Here is a 6,291-nt window from a genome sequence, read left to right on the forward strand (position 1 = left end):
AGTCGAGGACTAAATTGTTGCTACAAGTTACCAACACTCCCATCAACCAACACATTGGGACTAAGCTAAATGAATGAAAGTGTCAAAGTAATCCACACCAGTTCTAGAGTATGGGAAAATGGAGCGATGTGTTTTGTGCCAGGTCATAGATCACTGTTCATGACTGACTAAGGTGGATGTACGGTTTCGTCCTATTGTGGGACTTGTGAGCATTGCACATCCACGATTCGTATCCAGGACCTTCGGTCTCGCACGAACGCTGAACTCCTAGACCATTAAGCCGGCATCCAACGGTGTTAGTATCTAACTTCAAACAGTCCACGAAATCGCGCAACCATGTTCAATTATCTGAGCTAGATACCTGTCTCTATCTGACATGGATTAGTTCCACATTATAATTATGCGTGTAACATGGCGTATGAAGTCATTTATTTCACTAGTGAGAAATAGTGTTAAATACATACTACATTGACACAAGTTTAATGTGTAAGTGAATAGATTAGACGAGAGCGAGGGAGGGGGAATATGATGTAATCGATTACCGGAGAAAACAATTGTAATCATAGCAGTGTGATGATTATAACGTCGTTACTGGTAACACTAGTTAAAGACGATATGAGAAGACTGAATAAATGCGAGTTCAAACATCCTACCGAATGATGTGAAAATGATAAGACAAGTTATAACGACTGTGAATTCGGTATGAATATCTGACTAGAATTAATAAAGTGTTATTGGGTTTAAATCCAGGTGGTGAAGTGAGCCAAATAAAGCAAATTTTAGAATTAAGGGAATGCTGTCAATGTAATGATCACTATTGCAGTACCGGATTATTGCACCTCTCCTACAATTAGGCTTATTTACGTTACGGTTAAATACGTCAATCACTCCAACTAACTTATTCAAGGGATAGTGTTAGTAGTGGAATAGTAACAATTTGTTTGTTTATCTTATCATCTTATTATACCATCCATGAAGAGCATGTACCATGGTTGATCATCACATGTGACAGTCTACGCACAACCACCTTTCTCCAGTCTAAATGTTAGTTACTTGGAACACTCGACTTAAATACACATATATATGTTTAAATGTTATTAGTTGGTTCAACTGGTTATTCCATGTTGTATTCGATTGGTCACTTGTTTGATCGCATTGGTATTTCTTCACGTATAGGCTTTGTGTGCTAGTTTTGTGGCTTAGTGATTTACTTTGTAGAATAAATAAAGCGTCGTCAACGTTTTGTATTGTCGTGTGGATCTCATAGACTGTGGAGTTACCTAATAACATTAGTTCAGGACGAGTTATAGACGAAGCCTTTGAAGTTGTCTCGGGGATAATTCGCTACAAAAATATGCCAAAACAGACTGGTCAGTCGTAGTCCTAAACATCAATAGCAAGATGCGAATGATATGCAAATGTATATTGACTCAGTTTCAGTTTTGCATTGCACTCTAACTTGTTTGTTCGATTCGCCCACATAGCTATTCTAACTAGCCATCACACACACATATATATAGAGAGATACAAAGTGTGGCTTTTAAATAAACAAACAGGAATCTTACTTCTTGAGTGAAATCGTTATTCCATTATGGGATCACTTATCACTGTTCATCACAAACATTTGTATTCTTTACTCATCGCAACTGTTTGATTAGCTAGCTTAAACGGTTGGATATTATTAGATGATTTAGTTCATCTCAGTAAAGATCACACAAGCTCCCTATCAAGTTCTTAATGGTGGTTTAACATTGGAAAAAAAGTAAGGAGCGTAAAAAAGAACAATAACGAACAGCATAAGGTAAGGTAGCGTTATAATAATAATAATGGGGGAAACGGAAAGGTACAACCAAAAGAATTCTTTCAGTTAAGGAAGATACAACCACTTTTTATGAAGAAAGTAAAAGAAGGTTACAGCAGGATCACTACTGGCTTCTATTCTCAGCTATATCTGATAACGTCTCTAGCCACTGTGTTGCACCATCTCTCGGACACCAGCCAGGGAGTCGTGAAGGTCCAACAAAAGCCAGTCCTTTGCAGATTTCTTTCATACCACGACACCATGTCATATACTGACCACCTCTCCGCTTCTTCCAACCAGTCCCAGAGTCGGCAAATAATGCACGACATGGAATTCTCTGGGACGACATTCGTAGAACATGTCCAAGTCACCAAACTCGGTGTTTCAAGATGGTGATACTGTTGAGGATGATGTCCTCAATATCTGACTCCAAATAATAATATCCCGTAACTGAGTATTTTAGGTAGGCTTAATCTCCTAGTAGAATTGCGAATTTACTCGAGATTATTAAAAAGCCTGAACACCAGTTATAGAGATAGTTTATTGATAATGAATAATAATAATCCACAAGCGTTCAGTGAGCAAGCACACGATGAAACAGGGAGAGTGTGTGAGTCTGTTAAAAATCCATATATATTTGAGAGTTAATCGGGTGTGGATAAATTATCGATTATCTGCACATTGAAACCAATAGGAAAATAGCTTAAGAGTTAATGTACAGACATACATTCGATCATACACACCGAAATTAACATAGTGAATTGAGTCTGAGTTACAATGACTAGATAAATGATACAGTAGTCAAATGGGCTTGCCACAATACCAATTGAATTATCGTCTCCGCACCCGAACACACGATGCCGAACCTCTGTATTACTAACATGGTGTTGCCAGTGGATGTCAGCAATCCTTCGGAGACAACGATGATCGAACACAGAGAGTCGTCTAACGTCCTCAACTCGGAGGCCACGTTTCACAAGCATGGAGCAAAACTGCTCTCACTGACGCGTTGTAGATCCTACCTTTTACAGCCAGACTAACATCACGAAGGCGCAAAAGGTGGCCCAGATTGGCATAAGCCGCTCTGGCTTTCACTATTCGTGCATTGATCTCATCACTCACGTCACCACCAGCACTTATGCAGCTACCCAGATACACGAACTTCTCGACTACTTCTATCCGCTCACCATCCAGAGTGAGTACAGGATTAGAATCCTGCCAGTCTTGTAGAAGTACTCTGCACTTCGAAGGTGCAGAGCACATACCATACCTACGGACGCTGATTGCCAACTGATTAAGTGCGGATTGCATGGCTTGGGCATTATCGCACAGTAAGACAATATCATCCACATACTCAAGGTCGAGAAGTATTTCTCCAGGCAACAGATCCACAGCACCATTTCTTGTATCCATTAGAGCTGTTTCCAGAATGCCACCGATGGCACAGTTGAAGGGGAATGGTGAGATTGGGCAACCCTGCCTAACCCCACTGCTCGAATGGAACAATGGAGAGAGGTGGTTGTATGCCTGTAGTGTCAGTCATTATTTTAAGCCCATATATCTTATTCTAGCTTTCGGACATTCCATTCTATTCATTCTACTTGAGTCATATGTTGACCTTGTCAATTATTCGCTTATCAGTCTTGACTGTTTTTATATGAGCGTATATGTGTGTACACTTCATATCCCATGACTCATTGCATGTCTGTAGCTTAATTTTGTCTGCCTATAAATATTGAGTAACGCTTGACTAAAATGGAGTTGGCATCCCAGCCATCTTCCCTGCGTGTCATTTTGCTTTGATATGTTTCATTCGCTTCATATACAAAACATATGCATTCACAAATCAATTCTCGTTATTCGACTTATTTAATTCCGTTATTGGATAACGTGATTTAAGTCGACGATTATATACGAGAATCAGCGATAACAAACATTCGTACGCTCTAAATGGAGTCAGATCAACGGGTCCCGAAAGTAGTAGGGAGACAGGTAGAAAAATCATTATTCGTTGTCTCTAGAGTCAAATTCATCTCTCTATTGATTCACTTTCATTGTAGTTACTTCAGGATTATTGATTGTATTTGGTTTATGCAGTAAGTAGTAAGCTGCAAGTCACTTTAGTGACAAATTGTTTCATATCTAGTGTAGTAAAAGTAATAAAAGTAAGCCTATGACTAGAACAATAGTGGTTGGAGTTATTAAGGAAGATAAGGACAACTATCGACTCATTCCATGACGTTGGTACACTCTCTAGTTCCCAAACCTTTGTAAACAACGTCGTCAGTTCCTTAGTCAGAAAGTCACCACCATCTTTAAGAAGAAACGGAGGTAAGTCATCTGGGCCAGGTGATTTGTAGCGCTTCAAGAGTTGGAGTTCCTTGCGGACTTCCGCCTCATTTGGTGGGTCAGTCGTCACCGGCCATAGAGGGCAGGACAGTCTGACCGATGTTGCCGGAGCAGCAGGTCAGGTGAACTGCCCTTCGAAAAATTCTTCCCATCGTCCAAGACGTCGATGGATGTTAGTGATTGGCATCCCGTCATCCTCGCAGATTGTTTCGCTCACACCAGACTTCTTGCTGCATGTGGCCCGGATGAGTTGAAAAAGCTAACGGTAGTTACCAGATGCAGCTGCTGCTTCCAGCTCATTAGCACGCCCCGACAACCAGGCTTTTCGGTCCTTACGCAAGCTTTGCCCGATTTCCTTACGTAGCACCCTTCGTTTGTGGTCGAACTCACGGTCACCCGGAGTAGACCGACGGGCTTCAATGAGTTCTAAGGAGCCTAAAGAAACCCAGTGCTTGTAAGCGGGACGTTTCGCAAACCCACAACTGACTTTACTCGCCATTTTGATGGCGTCATGCAATTGCGACCAATGCTCATCTATACCTTTCGGTGGAATGGTAGCTAGCCTAGAAGCTAGCTCGGTTCGATACTTAATAGCAACAGAAGTTGTAACCAGCTTGCTAACATCAATCCGTTGGTGGCGGTCACTTCGTTGTCCACTGTGATGTAAGGTAAGATTGGCGCAGACCAAAGCATGGTCAGAGTCCAGATAGGTACTCCAAAAGGAGCGGCAGTCTTGTACACAACCACGCCAGCGGTAGCTGATCGCGATGTGATCAATCTGAGTCCAGGCTTGAGATGCAGAGGGAGGACGCCAGGTGGCACATCGGCGATGACTGTGCCGAAAGTTAGTGCTAGCCAGAAACAGGTTGTGGTCTGTGCAAAGTTGCAGTAGACGGTCCCCGTTATCTGACCTGCGACCAACGAGTCCCCATCGGCCACCTAAACGACTCTCTTCTGTGCCTAGACGCCCGACCTGAGCATTCAAGTCTCCGGCTAGTACTACAATATTTGTCGAACGCACTTTCTGGAGAACAGTTAACTGGTGATAGAATTCATCCTTGATTGCCTCCGGGCTGCAATCTGTCGGGGCATAGGCGGAGATGACGAAGAGACATCGTTTCTCACGCCGATTTCTTCTCATTTTGATGGAACTTTCTAATCTAACAGCACTTAGCCGACTGTTAGGGGGGATCCGATCGATTAATGCTGCCTTAGCTCTAGCGCTTAGTGCGACACCGACGCCAGCAAGACAAGACGAAGATGCCACAGGGACCCCGGATAAGCGCACGTAAAACAAGCTTTTCGAAGCGACAGATGGAGAGCGAATTTGTAGTACTTCACCAGAGTCTTGGATACGGGTCTCAGATAGACAGCAAACATCGATATTAAGACTTTCTAAAGACGTAGCCAGCCCTATCTTTTGTCTGACCTGCATAAGTGTGCGAACGTTGAAGGCAGCCAGTTTGAATGATGCACGTGGTTTCAGAAAAACTGCTTCAGTACTCGTACTTGGTGGTAGCATACAATTTTCAACCAGGCAGTGACTCGAGAACGTTTAGATAGAGCCGAATTTTCAACACAGGCGAGCTGCTGTATAAGTCGAAAAATAAGGATACATAGAGTGGGAATAAAAGAGAGTGAATAAATGACGTAGTAAATAATAATAATAATAATAATAATAATAATAATAATAATAATAATAATAATAATAATAATAATGTGAATCATTTGATTGTTATTCGGAGCAAGAAGAATATTTTCCATAAGCAGACAGTTCATCATTTTTGTGTGTGGGCTGTGATACTGCCCGGGTGCCCAGACCAAAGTAGGTGGTTTTCTTAGGGGGCCACACCCCGAGCCTTCGACCTAAAAGTCTAACCCACAAGGCAGTGGAGCGTCGTGAGGAGATGCAGTCCCATGGTAGCCGGTGACCAACGATTGGTTCCCTCAGGATACTGGAGCCCATGTGCACCATTGGTTTGGGGTCCGGTTAAAGCGTCGGACATTCGCTTTCCATCCTCTCATTTTCGTGAACACCCCCGCCACGAGAAGGCAGTGAGTAGGACTTCCCTGGCAGAGGATGTATACGCGTGGCCGTGTGAGAGTATTTCGAGAGGGAGGGCGAGCCCACCCCACTCTCG

This window comes from Schistosoma haematobium, chromosome ZW (genome assembly GCF_000699445.3).
Source record: "Schistosoma haematobium chromosome ZW, whole genome shotgun sequence".
In the NCBI taxonomy this organism is placed as follows: Eukaryota; Metazoa; Platyhelminthes; class Trematoda; order Strigeidida; family Schistosomatidae; genus Schistosoma; species Schistosoma haematobium.